We start from the raw sequence: 16,535 nt of genomic DNA, 5'->3' as shown, positions 1-16,535 counted from the left end.
ACCTAATCTTTTTGTCATAGAGTCTGACTTGAACTCGGGCCATCAATTATACCAAACTGACTTTTTATAATTGACATATTGAGAAGCCATGAGGAAGGGTGACATATTGAGAAGGACACACCACTTCTGTCCATTACAAAAGACACGAATTAACCCTTGGGTGAGAACACATGAAAACTGAGTAGTTTTGGTGTAAGTTCTCTTATGTTCTCTGTGATCACTTACCCAACTCATACTCAGCACTAGTAGGTTGAGACTCACAGGAGTGACTTTTATTTTAAAGGGGAATTATTATTTATATTATATAAATTATATTATATAAATTATATTATATTATATTATATTATATCATATCACATCACATCACATCACATCACATCACATCATATTATATTATGTTATTATATACATATAATTTATTATAAATGTGGGTGGGAGCTGGGTGGCTCAGAGGATAGAGTGCTGAGCCTGGCATCAGGAGGACTCAACTTCATGAGTTCAGATCTAACCTCAGACTCTGGTCAAGTCACAAAACCCTGTTTGCCTCAGCTTCCTCATCTGTAAAATGAGCTGGAGAAGGAAAACTACTCCAGTAACTTTATCAAGAAAACTCCAAAGAGGGCTATATTATACATGACTGCACAATGACTGAACCACAATATAAGCTAGCTTTTTAGAAAAAAAAAGCATTTGCTTAAATGGCATGGCAAGAATGATCCATCAATCAACAAATATTTATTAAGTGTCAACTCTGTCCAGGCACTGAACTAATTACTAGGAATATGAGTAATAAAGAACACAATGACATTTATTTGCAATGAGCTTATATTCTAAAGGAGGAGCTTTTATAAAAATATATTCAGCATAAACAAAAAGTATACAATATACATATATTCATACACAAAGCAGGGTGTATAGTTGGAGGGATTAAGAAAGACTTCATGCAGAAGATAGTGACTAAGCTGCATGTTGAAGGAAGTGAAGGATTCTATGACGCATGAATGAGGAGAGAGTCCATCGCATTGACTAGACAGCCAATACAAAAGCATCTACGTAAAAGATTGAGAAGAAAGCTTATGTGTCTACTCTAGATCATGGGCTATTGGAGAGAAAGTGATGTCCAATGTGCCTGGCAAAGCTGATAAAAGACAAATTCAAACTGTATAGAGCTTTGAAAACTAAACTGAAGACTCTATATTTGATGCTTAGAGACAATAGGAAAGTACTGGAATTGGTTTAGTAGAGAAGCCACATGAACATGTTTGGGTTTAAGGAAACTTATTTTGTCATCAGTGTATAGAACAAATTAGAATGGAGGCAGGGAGAATGAATAGGAGAGTTGCAATAATGTAAGGAACAGATGCTCAAAGCCTAAAAGATAGTACCTAACATGAGTAGGGTGAAGGGGTTAGGTATGAGATTTTGAAGGTAGAAATGACAACATTTGTCAGCAACTGATATATGTAGGGTGAAAGAGACTGAGGAATGGAGAATAATGCCATTATTATTATTTTTTAATTTTTTTAAGTTCATTTATTTATTTGTTTGTTTGTTTTAGGGTATTTTTTCCATGACTCACGTTCTTTCCCTCACCTCCTACCTCTCCCATCCCATACCAAATGAGCAGTTCCACTGGGTTTTACATGTGTCATTGATCAAGACTTATTTCCTATTTCCACATTATTAATATTTGCACTAGAGTGATCATTGAGAGTCTACATCTCCAATCATATGCCCGTTGACCCATGTGATCAGTCATATGTTTTTCTTCTGTTTTTGCTCCCACAGTTCTTTCTCTGGATGTGGATCACATTCTTTCTCATAAATCCCTTAGAATTGTCCTGTATGATTGAATTGCTGCTAGTAGAGAAATCCATTGCATTTGATTGTAATTATGCCATTATTATGATACCACAAAGATGGTGGCACTTTTGACAGAAAGAAGGAATATTGGAGGTAAGCTAGGTGGATTGAGAGCCAGGTCTAGAGACAGAAGGTACTATGTTTAAATATGACCTTAGACACTTTGTAGTTGTGTGACCATGGTCAAGTCACTCATCTCCCCCTGCCTAGTCCTTACTGCTCTTCTGCCCTGGAACCCATAACTGTTCCAGGGCAGTAGAGCAGTAAGTACACAGTATTGTTCTAAGACAGAAAAAAAAGAAATAAAGAAACTTAGAAGAATGGACAGCATGCTACATTGAAGATATTTCTGTGTCACCAGTTTAAAATATCCATTATAAAACTGGTGACATAATAAGACTTAAGTTCAGGGGAGTGACTGGAACTGCATATGGAGATCTGGGAGTTTTTTGTATAGTTAATCTCCTGGGAACAGGAAAGAGGGAGAGAAACAGAAAGGCAATAAAGACACAGGTGAAAACAAGAGGAAGAGAAAAAAAATGAGAGAATAGGGCCCTGGGGAGAATTTTGGGGAATGTTCACAATTAGGAGGCTGAGAAGTGGTCAGACAGGTAGGAGTCCAACCAGGAGAGAGTAGTTTAAAGAACTAGAGAGGACAGAATATCTAGGAGGAGAGGATGATCAATAGAGTAAGTGCAGCAGATAGGTCCAGAAAGATTAGGATCTAGAAAAGATCATCAAATTTGGCAAGTAAGGGATCATCAGTAATTCTGGAAAGATCAGTTTTAATTTAGTAATGATATTAGAAGCCTGATTGCATAGGGCTGAGAAGTAAATAAGAGGGGAGATAAAGTAGAGATAGCAAGTCTAGACAACCAGAATTTGACTCAGATAGAGAAGAAAAGACATAAGACAACATTTTTGGGGAATAGTAGGGTTTGACAGAGGGTATTTTTTTAAGAATAGGGAAGATTGACATTCTGAAAGCAGTAGAGAAGGAATCAGTGGATATGGAGATGCTAAAGAATAGCAGTTAAAAGGGATTTCCCCTCCAAACCTCCAAACTTCAGTGTACTCTCCCACAAATACCCATTATAGTCTATCGCAGTAAGAAGATATATGAATTTCAACTATAAAGGTAGCAAGACAAATGTATCGACATCACACATGGCCAACCAGCTTAACACTCTGGAATCAGGGATCCAGTGTTCTTTCTTCCTCTGAGTGGCTCAGTAGGGATTGCTCCTTGAATAGCATGAATGCTCTTATGTGGGTCAGTTCTTTGCAAGGATGGGTCAAGCAGATTGCTTGAGGACGCTTTTACACTCCCTCTTCACATGATTTACCTGTCGCTGACCTTGGATTGCTAAAATAATTCAGCTGCTGGGCTGCTGCTGCATTGGGCCAAGCTTGTCATCAGACAGTTGGGTTGCTAAAGCAGGTCAGAAGTATGGCTTGACTATTAGGCTATGGATGAATAAGGCTCAGCCAAGACAGATGGCTCAAATTCTGGGTTCTTCACAGCATCTCTGCTGGATAGGTCCATTGGCTGGACTTCCTGGGCTTGCTCTTCAGTAGGCAGATGCAGTCTTTCCCATCTGTAGCATTTGGATCAGCTGTCTGTTAAAGTATTCTTTCTAGCAGGGTTTATAGCCCTTAGCCTAGGCATGGTAGATACCTCTTCTTTGACTCCCTTAGAGACTTGGTAGACTGGAGGTACCCCATAAGTATCCTTTCCTGTTTTACAATTCTTTGTTCTTCAGATCAAGTTCTCCCTGAGAGGGAACCTTTTACCTTTACTAATGATGATCACTCAAATTATTCTGTTCAGATTCCTAATGATGACTAATTCAAATGAGTGGCCTTAGACTGGTATTAAAACATTTTTCATCATCTAACAAAGGCAATTGAACAATTCAGCCCTTTAACTCTAAGTTATAGAATGCTTCTTTTACATTTGAAAGAGTTTTTTTTTCTTTTTTCTTCTTTTCTTTTTTTCTCTTTCTCTTTCTTTGTCCTATCTTTGCCCTTTCTGACATTTAGTTTTACTAAAGGGAAAAAAATGCCATTTATGTAAAAGCTTTTACCAGAAAGTTAATTTTATCTCCTGGATCACTAAAGGGCATAGGCACACCAGTAGGAAGATATTTAGGTGTTTTAATGGATAAAGTCCTGAGCCTGGAGTCAGGAAAAACTGAATTCAAAGATGACCTCAGTTATTGCCTAGCTGCGTGACCCTTTACTTGTCATTTACCTCAGTTCCTTGTTTGTCTCAGTTCTTCATCTATAAAATGAACTGGAGAAGAAAATGTCAAACCATTCAAGCATCTTTGCCAAGAAAACTCCAGAATATGTCTTGAAGAGTCAGACATGACTGAAACAACTGAACAATAACATATTAGTAGGGAATTATGATCTACATACATCCCAACAAACTGAAGGAAAATACCCGAATTTCTTTCTTTCCTTATCCCCTTCTCCCAACTTGGACCCTTTACAATCAAATAAAAGGATTACTAGACCATGTATGATAAGACCATCATTAAATGCCTGAAGCTGATTTCTTTTCCTGGGATAGCACACTTATTAAAATACTAACAATTGCCCAGGATGAGTCAAACCCCTACTTCTCATGTGTAATACTGAAGAAGCTGTTATTAACTTTTTATGAGTCATTGGACTCTTCTCTCCAAGCACCTCAACTTTGCTGATAATCTTCCTCTTTTAGCTTGTTAAGCATAATATATATTTTCTTATCTTCTTTTTCTTTGTCCTTAGAGACTGAGTCCACAGGAACTTCACAGATATTTCTGGTAACATGATTCCTGATCTCTTTGCAGACCTTTCTGGTTTGCAAATCTTGCTTTGGATTTCTGCCTTCTCCTAATTCATCATTTTGTAAGCATTCCTGAGAAACTCTTGGCCATAACTCTAGCTGAGATTGATGCTTTGAATCTTTCTTTCCCCATGAGGTAGCTCCTTTTATGCTAATCAATTAATGTAATCTTGTGAAAGAACCACCACTTAGTAGAGAAGAAATACTTTCTTCTTTTCTTTCTCCCTTCCTTTTTTTCTTGTCATGCTCCTATCAGGGTTAACTATTTAACCTTTTGCTCTTTACATGCAATGTCATAGATCTGATTCTCCTCTCTAGCTGTTTCCATTCCCAGAGTACTTTCAATGACAAGCAAAGTAAGCTATCTATATGGTTCAGTTTAAGATAAGGTCTCAGCAATATACCAGCATTTTTCTCTTAAAGCTTTAGTATCTAAATATATTAAGTATATTTTATTATTTATGTTAATTTCTGCATGTTAGTTTATATAGTCAAAATCCTCATGTTTAGTAAGCCTTAAACATATAAATATGAATTAAATTTATTTTTGTTATAAAGTGGATCACTATGAGCAAAATTTATTTATACTAGGTATGTAAACATATTTAAAATTAGGAAAAAATTATAATTAATCATATTGGGAAAAATCCCAAAGCACAATTATATCAATAAAGCCTGAAAAAGACCTCTGAGAAAATATAACATTCTTTTATGCTAAAATTTCTCCAAAACAGAGAGTTAGCAGGAAATCTTATAATAAAAGTATCCAAAACCAAAACAACCAAACAAAACAGTGTTATATATAAAGGGAGGAACAGAAACTTTCCTAATAAATACAGAAATAAAGCAAAGACAACCCTTTGCCTCCCTTTTATTTGAAGTAGTTACAGAAATGTAGACAAAAGAAGGGAATTAAAGTCATGACAATAGGCAAAGAGGAGACAAAACTATTTGCCAAGGAAATGATGAGACATAGAATATACAAGAGAGTTGGCAAGAGACTGAGCAAATTAATAATAGGATGCAAAATAAACTTAAAAAAATAGTTTTTCTTTATAGCATGACAAAATCTAGGAAGAAATAGGGGGATAGATATGACAAATAAATTAAAATAACTTTGAAGTGCATAATATGTATGGCAATCTTCCCAGACACCCTCAATCTGTATAGATGCAATTACAAGGCACACTTTAAAGAAATAAAGAACAATTTAAATACCTAGAGGGATATTAAGTGCTAATGGTTGAGTTGTGCCAAAATAATTTTAAAAATTAAGGTGCCATCTAATTTAATTTACATATTTAGTGCTAAAACCATTTACCAAGAAAATATTTTCCAGAGCTAGAAAAATGATATTACAATTTAATTTGGAGGAGCAAAATACCTTGAAGCTCAAGGGAATAATGAAAAACAATAGGAAAGAAAAATGGTAAATATCATTTCCAGATCTCAAATTATAATATAAAGCAGGCAGTAATCATTAAAATTATTTGATGCTAGTTCAAAAATATAAAAATAGAACTGTGGAATAGATTAGATAGGTTTAGTGAAAAGTTTGACTAATCTCACTAAGGTTTGCCCTCAACTACCACCCTTCCTCCTTATAGGGCTATTATTACCAAATCCTCCAAGGCTGGCTTGTTTCCCCTTATTTGACCAGAATCTAAGCTGGAAAATCCCCAATTGCTGCATCCACTCACTTTTTTCAAGATTATGGAGGTACATACACCAAAGTAAACACAAAATAACAAAGGCCATTCCTTCTAACATTGTAACTCATGAGCCCTTGCCATTGTATTTTTTCATTACCAATCTACTACATTAACTATTCTTATTAATTATTTGATAAACCCTTACCTTGTGTCTTGGAATCAGTTCTAAGTATTGACTTAAAGATAGAAGAGGCATAAGGGTTATTTGTCTAATTAGCTAGTTGGGGTTAAATGACTTGCCCAGGGTCATACAGTTAGGAAGTGTCTGAGTTCAGATTTCAACCCAGGACATCCTATTTCCAGGCATGTCTCTCTAGCCACCTCGCTGCCCTCTCATTAGCTCTTTTTTTTTAAACACTTACCTTTCATCTTAGAATTTTAGAGTAATCAATTAATGTAATCCTGGGAGGGAACCACCACTTAGTAGAGAACACCTTTTTAAAAAAACTCTTACCATCTGTCTTAAAATTGATATTATGTATTGGTGCTAAGCCAGGGGACTGGTAAGGGTTAGACAGGATTACACAGTTAGGAAATATTAGAAGTCAAATATTCGAACCCAGGACCTCCTGTCCCTACACGTGGCTCTCATTCCACTGAGTTACCTACCTGCCTCTGCCCCCATGAACTCTTAATCAAACTATTTACTTACCAGAATATGAAGCAAATATAACAAAATAATGCTCTTTCTATAAATTTGAGGGATGTTCTTCTATGAAGGTACATAGTGTCCTCAGGGAGGGGAGATATAAACAAATTAGCAGGCTAATGAGGTCCTTGTGTGAATATATGTGATGGGAACAATTCCCAACTCAGCATCTGTGGGCTCATGCTAGCCTGTATCTTTCCCCATTTATGTGGGATCAGTTCTTCCCATTGACATGGCATCCCAGCTGGACGGGTTGATCCACAGGGCTGTTAAACTGCTAATGGTCTATGTTGCTGGCCCCTTCCCAGGTGGAATGGTCATCACTACCTGAGGACACCTGGGTATCTTCAGTACTTCCAACTTCAGGCTCAGTTGATTACTCTATTAGAAAAGGCAGACATCCTTAGCCTAGCACTAACTGAAGCTTCTTGCCTCATGTTCTCCAAGTTGGGCTCTGAGCTTCTTTTCCATCTTCTTGGTGGTAGCAGGTGGCAGCTAAGAATACTCTCTTTCTCCTCTGCTTATACATAGGTAGCTATGCAGAGAGAGGTATAGACATTTTTACCAGCCATATCTCCCCAGCAACAGATGGCAGGCAACATCATAGGGAGTTATAGCTTCACTTTTGCACAGCTCTGAAGCCTCTTTTCTAATTTGAGTGCAGAAAGCTATAAATGTTTCTTTCATGTAAGCTTTGAAATATATATATTTTTGTCCTCTGTTCAATTCAGAAATGGATCTTCATTTTTAGAAATATCATGCAATGATGAAAAACAAAATATCATCTTTGCCAAATGCATTTGACTCATAATCATGTCAGTTTGGGGGTTCAAAGTTTGCCATATATTAACTCCAGTTTTCTTTAGACTTCTCTATGTAAATGAGCAACCGAACCACACAACTTTGAGATAGGTATTTGCCTTAGGCAAGTGCACTGTCTATAGCTGCATTCTCAGTAAGCATGACATTTGTGTTTTTCTTTGACAAATTTTTATAATTGAAAGAAGCAAAGTCTAAGAGGGAAGACTCCTTAAGTAAGAATGATTTTAAATAAATTGTATTAAATAACCCAATTTTCAATAAACCCAGGAACATAAATTAGTTGGGGAATTATTTTGTCCTATTTGAAAATAACTATGAGGAAAACTGTAAAACAGTTTGGAAAAATATGTGCTTAAAGTAACATCTTATACCATATATGAAAATAAGCTGAAAATGGATACATGACTTTAATATGTATTAAGTACCATGATAAATACAATTAGAAGAGAATATACATTTTATAGCTGTGGCCAGGAAGGTAATTCTTAATCAGGCAATGGAAAGAGGCAATTATAAAAGGTGAAAAAATAAATAGGGGGCAGCTGGGTAGCTCAGTGGAGTGAGAGTCAGGCCTAGAGACAGGAGGTCCTAGGTTCAAACCCGGCCTCAGCCACTTCCCAGCTGTGTGACCCTGGGCAAGTCACTTGACCCCCATTGCCCACCCTTACCACTCTTCCACCTATGAGACAATACATCGAAATTAAGGGTTTAAAATAAATAAATAATTTTTTTTAGAAAACCCTTCATTTCTGCCTTAGAATTAATAATAAGTATTGATTCCCAGGCTGAAGAGTGGTAAGGGCTAGGCAATTGGAATCAAGTGACTTGCCAAGGGTCATACAGTTAGGAAGGATCAGAGGCCAAATTTGAACCCAGGACTTCTTGTCTCCAATCCTAACTCTATATCCTCTGAACCACCTAGCTGCCCTGAAATAAAGAAATTTGATGAGACAATTTAAATGCTTTTGCACTAGAAAATCAATGGACTAAGAGAAAGGAAAGTAGTCTTTTTGGGGAAAAAATCATTGCATCATATATTTCTGATAAATGGTCTGCTGTCCAAGACATTAAAATTAACAAAAGTATCTCAAGATCAATATAACCCTGAAGTTTTACTTCAAAACTGGCAAATTGGTAAAGATAAAAAAGATGAGAATAATCAAAATTATAAAGACTATAGGCACACTAAATTGGTGAAGTGTTTAATTGGTGTAGCTATTTTGGAAAGCTATTTGGAATTCTGTTTGGAATATGAATAAAGTGCCCAAACCCAATGACGCAAAAATCCTCCTGTGAGAGACAGGACAAAGGTAGGTTGAAAGATCCTATATATAACAAAGTACTCATAGCAATTCTTATTATAGTAGCATAAAACTGGAAAGAACATAAGTGCTAGATGACTAGGTAAAGGCTAAATAAATTGTGGGAAATGAATAGGATGAAATATTGTTGCATAAAACACAAAATGAAGAATAATTTAGAGAGACAAAGAAAGATTTATAAATTGATATAAAGTAGACAGAATTGGGAACCTAATGTAACGAAGGATGTATATTAACAAAAATTTTAGACTGGACAATTTGTAAATATAATGAAAAATCATGATACTGAAGAAAAATAGAAACATGTGGCTTTTTCACTTCTTTGCAGAGTTTGTGGAATTCTACTACTATCCAACTTGACAGATATGTTGATTATTTTGCTGAAGCGCTTTTTTCTCCCTCTCACTTTTTCTCTTTTAAATAATATTTTATTTTCCCTCAATTACTTGTAAAAACATTTTTAGCATTCCTTTATTTAAGTTTTGGTTTCAAATTGTGTCCTTTCTTCTTTCCCTTTTGACCTTTCCCTCTCCCCTTCCTGAGATGTTAAGCATTTCATTGTTAGTCATTTTGTAAAAGAGGAAGAAGAGGAAGGAGGAAGAGGAGGGAGAATTGGAGAAGAAAGGAAGGAAGAAAATTAAATATAGTATGTTTTAGTCTGCATTCAGATTCCATTAGTTCTTTCTTGGACAGAAGATGACATTTCTCATCATAAGTCTCTGATATGATATTAGATCACTGCATTGCTAAGAATAACTAAGTCATTCATAGTTGTTCATTAAGAAAAATTGTAGTCACTACGAATAATGTTCTGCGTCTCACTTCACTTTGCATCATTTCATGTTAGTCTTTCCAGATATTTCTGAAATAATTTTGCTTGTTACTTCTTATAACCCTTTCCCTCTCTTTTTAAGAAAGATCTTTATCATAAAGAGATGGATTTCTGGTAAGGGAAAGAAGACTATATTAGAATATAAAGGTGATGCAAAAATAAAATAGAACAATAAAACAAACAAATGGCATGAATTTTTAATTTACCAGGAAATGGAAGGGCATATTCTCATATTCTGAAGGCTATATGTAAATGTATTTGTTTGCACACGTTTTGGGAGGTAAGAAAAATAGTGCTTGAGGTATAAACCTTGTCTCCAGCCTCTTAGCTCTCAACCTTGAAGTGAAAAAATAAATGGGCATTTTAATTTCTTATAATTTTAGAAGGTCAATGATCCCTGAGAGATCCACTAGTCTTTTTCTATGATTCAAAACGCATCACTATTTAAAGACAAATTTACCACCATAGGCCACTATTAGGTAATAAATCCTAGACAAATTCTTTTTAAGTTGAAAATAACTATTTTCACTATGCAAAAATTGCCATACCATGTTAACATCATGATGGTACCATAACTTTGTGTTTTCCCCCCACCCAGGTAACTGCTTATTTTATTTGAGATTAGTTTATAACCTTTTTAAAGTAAGGAGACACTGACAATTACCATTACTTTGTAGACACATTGTAGAAGTAAGGTTTGTCAAGAAAACACTGAATTGAATTAATTAATTATTGACAAATGAAGCATTAGATTCTGAATTCCAGGTGAAATGATCCCTTCATCTGAGTACCAAGTCAGAAGTAGGAAGAAGCTCATACAACATTGAGGGTGTACTATCATATTTGGGAATGTGCCTCCTTTACTGACTTTTCTACATCAGGTTAATGGAAAGCATCTCTACTTTTAGAGGCAGTTTTTGCTCAATGGTTACAGCACTGTGTCTAAAATTAGGAAGAAGAGCTGAGTTCAAATCCAACCCAGATACTTCCTAGCTTTGAACACTAGACAAATCACTTAACCTTTGACTGACTAAAGGAATGACCAGAGAGGAAAATGGCAAACCACTTCAGTATTCTTGTCAAGAAAACCCCATGGATAGCCATGGTCCATGGGATCACTAAGAGTCAGACACAATTAAACAATTTTATTGTACTCTGTGTTTGGGGGTGAGGGAAGAAGAGGAGGAGCAAGGAGGAAGAAAGAGAAAGACAGGAGAAAGTGGAGAAGGGGAAAGGCAGAGACAGAGACAGAAACTCAGAGTGGAGTGCAGACCAAGTAGAATTTTGGTTGCTTAGTTATTTTCAAAAATGATTTGAAAGTTTTGCAGAAAAGAAAATATTTTTCCTGGCTGAAGTTAATGTTCATGCTCATTTGTTTTCTGAGCAAGAGTAAAAGAATACACTCCAGTTACCTAGGACTTTGCTAGTAACAAATAAAAAGGCTGATGATTTATGTGGTATTTAATATTCTGCTGCTTTGCTAACATTATAGTTTCAGCTAATTTTTAGTTGAATGCAATGTTTAGGATTTTTTATGAATATATTGTTTTTTTTTTAAAACCCTTAACTTCGGTGTATTGTCTCATAGGTGGAAGAGTGGTAAGGGTGGGCAATGGGAGTCAAGTGACTTGCCCAGGGTCACACAGCTGGGAAGTGGCTGAGGCCAGGTTTGAACCTAGGACCTCCTGTCTCTAGGCATGACTCTCACTCCACTGAGCTACCCAGCTGCCCTATATTGTTTTTAAAAAATAGTTTTATTACCTCTTTGCCAATTCTGTTTCTTTCTATTTCTTTGTCCTTTTTATTGCTATTGCTATCATTTCTAATAAAATATTAGATAATATTTGTAATAATGGGAATCCTTGTTTCATTCCTGATCTTGTAGGGAAGACTTTTAACTTATTCCCATTACATCTAATGATTGCTGTTGGCTTTAAGTTTATATTTAAAGAAGAATTCACTCATACCTATGCTTCCAAGTGTTTTTAATAGGAATGAGTGTTATGTTTTGAAAAAAAGCTTTTTTTTGCATATATCAATATGGTTTTATTTTTTACTTTTTTATTGATGTAATTGATTTTGTTAATAGTTTTCCCTATATTAAACCATCCCTACATACCTCGTATGAATCCCATTTGGTCATAATATATAATCTTTATGACATATTGTTGTAGTTTCCTCTTTTATTTAGGATTTTTGCATCTGTTTTCATTAATGAAATTGGTCTATAATGTCCTTTCTCTGTTTTCACTCTTGTTGACTTAGATATCAGCACCATATGTGTTTCATAAAAGGATTTTGGCAGGACTCTTTCTTTACCAATTGCTCTAAATAATTTATTTAGTTCTGAAAGTAGATGATCTTTTTTTTTTAAAAAAAATTCACCTTCTGTCTTAGAAACAATACTGTATATTGGTTCCAAGGAGGAAGAGTAGTAACGGGTAGGCAATGGAGTTTAAGCAGAGGGCTCACATAGCCAGGAAGTGTCATAGGTCAAATTTGAACCCAGGACCTCCCTTCTCTTGGCCTGGCTTTCAATTCCTTGAGCCACCTAGCTATCCCCAGGAATAAGAAATCTGGCCCTGAAGCTTTTTTTTCTTAGGAAGTTCATTTTTGACCTACTCAATTTTTTTTTCTAAACTAGGTTTTTAAAGATATTTTATTTCCCCTTCTGTAAGTCTAGGCAATTTAAAGTTTTGTAAATATTCTTCAATTTCACTTAAATGGTTAAATTTGTTAGTAAATAATTGGACAAAATTTCCTAATAATTACTTTGATTTCATCTTCATTGGTGGTAAATTTATATTTTTCACATTTAATGCTAGTGGTTTGATTTTCTTCTCTTAAAAAGTCATATTAAGGTTCCGGGTTAAGATGGTGGCAGAGTAAGAAGCAGCTCTTAACCTCTCCTGACCGAAACACACAAAACTCCTCAAGGGGACATAAAAACAAGTCCAGACGAACGGAGGAACCCCACAACAGGGCACAGCGTGGAAGGTATGTGGAATCAAGGCATTTCCATGCTATAAAGGGGCAAAACAGCTCTCACTAAATCGGGGGCTGGGCAACCACCCCACCCCCACCCCCTCCACACACAACATCTATAGTGCTGAAGCCAGCTAAAAAGAAATAGAGCAAGTTTGGGGCACCCATCGAGTCATTGACAGCTCTGGGGCCTGTTCCTGAGAGCAGCAAGATTTAGGACCCCAAAAAGCTAACGAACGCACACAAAATCTGAGCGCAGGAGCAGGACGCCGAGAGTGGACACAGGACACAGAGCGCGGCTCAGAGCACAGGTACGGGCGGAGGCCTGGGTGGAGGCAGACACAAGCTAAAGCTCTGAAACCCTGAGTGGGGAACCAGTGCAGGTGGGTATACGACTGTGGAAGCAGCGCCCTGAGACTTGTAAAGAAACCTCCAGCAGACAATCAAGCACCAGGGGGCTTGACCGTGGACAGACCCTGAGCACGAGGATAAACCTGAGAAGCTTCTGGGCTAATGATAGCTACCCAGTCTCAGGAAGTTCAGAAGAGAAAGATTAACAACAAGAAAAAGAAGTCTTTAACACTCGACAACTTTTATACAGAGAAAATCCAGACAACCGAGCAAACAGAGGAGGAGAACAAACAAGCATCCGGACCCTCCTCAAATAAGGAAAACTCCTCACAACCTATGGAAGAGTTCAAAACTGAGATTTTGAGGAAAATGGAAGAGATCTGGCAAGAAAATAACAGTTTAAAAGGTAGAATCTTGCAATTGGAAAGTGAGGCTCAGAAACCAAATGAACTGATAAGCAAATTAAACAACAGAAATGACCAGATTGAAAAGGAATACCAGAAGATTATGGCCGAAAACCAGAAGATTATAGCAGAAAACTGAAAGATTATAGCCAAAAATCAATCCCTAAAGGCTAGAATTGAGCAAGTAGAAGCTAATGATCTCTCAAGACAACAAGAACAAATAAAACAAAGTCAAAAGACTGAAAAAATAGAAGGAAACATGAAATATCTCAATGAGAGAGTGACAGACCAAGAAAACCAGTCTAGAAGAGACAATTTGAGAATCATTGGTCTTCCAGAAAAACCAGAAATTAATAGAAACCTGGACTATGGGCATTCAACAAAATTGAAGAATTCCAGGTATTTGCACAGAAAAGACCAGGGCTAAATGGAAAGTTTGATATCCAACCACAAAAATCGAGAGAAACATGAAAAGGTAAATAAGATACAGAGGGGAAAGAAAGAAAACTTATAATTTTTAAATTTGCCTTTTTAAGGGCCTCAGTGAGATCTAATTATCTGCATTCCTATGTAGAGAAATGTTATTTATAATTCTCTGTAGTGAACTCTATTCACTATTATAATATTCACTATTATAGTAATCAGAAGAATAGTTCACAGGGTGAGGGTGGAACACTAAATAATCTAAGGTGACATGGGTGATGGGAAAGAGGGGGTGAATAGCAGGGGACACCAAGAGAAACTTGAGTGAATAAGAAAATGGGATATTCTATTACACACAAAGAGGGCATGGGAGGGAGAGAGGGGACAAATACTATTATAAGAAGGAGAGGAAGAGAGCATTAAGAGGTAATAATCAAACCTTACTCTTAGTGTAATCAACCCAGAGAGGGAAGAGTAGCTATACTATCCATTGGGACATAAAACTCTTACCTAACCCTTCTGAGAAAGTTAGAAGGGATAAACCAAGGGGAGCAGGGGACTGGGGAGGTCAAAAAAAAGGAGGGGAGAAGAGGGAGGGAATTCATAAGGCCTTTAAAAACAAAAAGAGGGGGAAAATAAGGGAGGGGGTAGAAAGGGAAGTTAAACAAGGGAGGGGATAAGGGTTACTAACTTAAAGCAAACCACTGGTTTAAAAAGAAATAGCGTAAGAAAAAGGAGTACAACTAGAGGAGGATACCAAAATGTCAGGGAAAGCACAGCTTATAATTATAAATCTGAATGTGAATGGGATGAACTCGCACATAAAAAGGAAGCAGATAGCAGACTGGATTAGAAACCAAAATCCTACCATATGTTATCTACAAGAAACACATATGAAGTGGGTGAACATACACAAGTTTAAGGATAAGGGCTTGAGCAAAATCTTTTGGGCATCAAATGAGAAAAAGAAGACAGGAGTGGCTATTATGATTTCTGACAAAGCCAAAGTAAAAATAGATATGATTAAAAAAGACAGGGAAGGTCATTACATCCTGATTAAAGGCAGTATAAACAATGATGAAATAACACTGCTTAATATGTATGCACCAAGTGGCATAGCACCCAAATTCATAAAGGAGAAACTGGCAGAGCTCAAGAAGGAAATAGATAGTAAAACCATACTAGTGGGAGATCTAAATATTTCTCTGTCAGATTTAGATAAATCAAACCGAAAAATAAATAAGAAAGATGTAAGAGAGGTGAATGAAGTCCTAGAAAAATTAGATTTAGTTGATATGTGGAGAAAAATAAATAGGGACAAAAAGGAATACACCTTCTTTTCAGCTGAACATGGCACATTCACAAAGATTGACCATATTATAGGGCATAGAATCATTGCAAACAAATGCAAAAGAGCAGAAATAATAAATGTAACCTTCTTAGATCATAATGCAATAAAAATAATAATTAGTAAGGGCACCTGGACAGGAAAATCAAAAACTAATTGGAAATTAAGTAATATGATTCTTCAAAACCAATTTGTCAAAGAAGGAATCATAGAAACAATCAACAATTTCATAGAAGAAAATGACAATGATGAGACATCCTACCAAACTATGTGGGATGCGGCCAAGGCAGTACTCACGGGGAAATTTTTTTTTAAACCCTTGTACTTCGGTGTATTGTCTCATAGGTGGAAGATTGGTAAGGGTGGGCAATGGGGGTCAAGTGACTTGCCCAGGGTCACACAGCTGGGAAGTGGCTGAGGCCGGCTTTGAACCTAGGACCTCCTGTCTCTAGGCCTGGCTCTCACTCCACTGAGCTACCCAGCTGCCCCCCCTCACGGGGAAATTTATATCCTTGAGTGCATATATTAACAAATTAAGGAGGGCAGAGATCAATGAATTAGGCATGCAACTCAAAAAAGTAGAAAGCGAGCAAATTAAAATCCCCAGAAGAAAACTAAATTAGAAATACTAAAAACCAAGGGAGAAATTAATAAAATCGAAAGTAAAAGAACTATTGAATTAATAAATAAGACTAGAAGCTGGTACTTTGAAAAAACAGATAAAATAGACAAAGTACTGGACAATCTAATAAAAAAAAGGAAAGAAGAAAACCAAATTGATCGTATCAAAGATGAAAAGGGAGACCTCACCTCTAATGAAGGGGAAATTAAGGCAATCATTAAAAACTATTTTGCCCAATTATATGGCAATAAATATAACAATTCAGGAGATGTGGATGAATATTTACAAAAATATAAACTGCCTAGATTAACAGCAGAAGAAATAGAATACCTAAATAATCCCATATCAGAAAAAGAAATTGAAGAA

This window comes from Gracilinanus agilis, chromosome 3 (genome assembly GCF_016433145.1).
Source record: "Gracilinanus agilis isolate LMUSP501 chromosome 3, AgileGrace, whole genome shotgun sequence".
In the NCBI taxonomy this organism is placed as follows: Eukaryota; Metazoa; Chordata; class Mammalia; order Didelphimorphia; family Didelphidae; genus Gracilinanus; species Gracilinanus agilis.
This window is presented reverse-complemented; position numbering follows the sequence as displayed.